We start from the raw sequence: 362 nt of genomic DNA on the forward strand, positions 1-362 counted from the left end.
TCGTGGTTCAAGGAATATCTTGTAAAACTTTGTTGAAGTATAATTCACATACCATATGGTTCACCAATTATTATTTAAAATTAAATATTTCCTAGTAAATTCACAGACTCGTGCATCCAACATAACAATCACTTTTATCTTAATAAAAATAATCCTGTATATTAACTCTCATCTCCCCACTTGAATTTCTGCATCCACCCTGCACTGGGCAACCAATAATTTAATTTCTGCCTCTACAAATATGCCTATTCAGGATCTTTTTAAAAATGAATGAAACTATATAATGTGTGGTCTTTTGTGGCTGGCTACTTTTATTTAGTTTAATGTTTTTAAAGGACCATCCATAGAATAGTGTATATAAG

This window comes from Hylobates moloch, unplaced genomic scaffold (genome assembly GCF_009828535.3).
Source record: "Hylobates moloch isolate HMO894 unplaced genomic scaffold, HMol_V3 SCAFFOLD_2, whole genome shotgun sequence".
Classification (NCBI taxonomy): Eukaryota; Metazoa; Chordata; class Mammalia; order Primates; family Hylobatidae; genus Hylobates; species Hylobates moloch.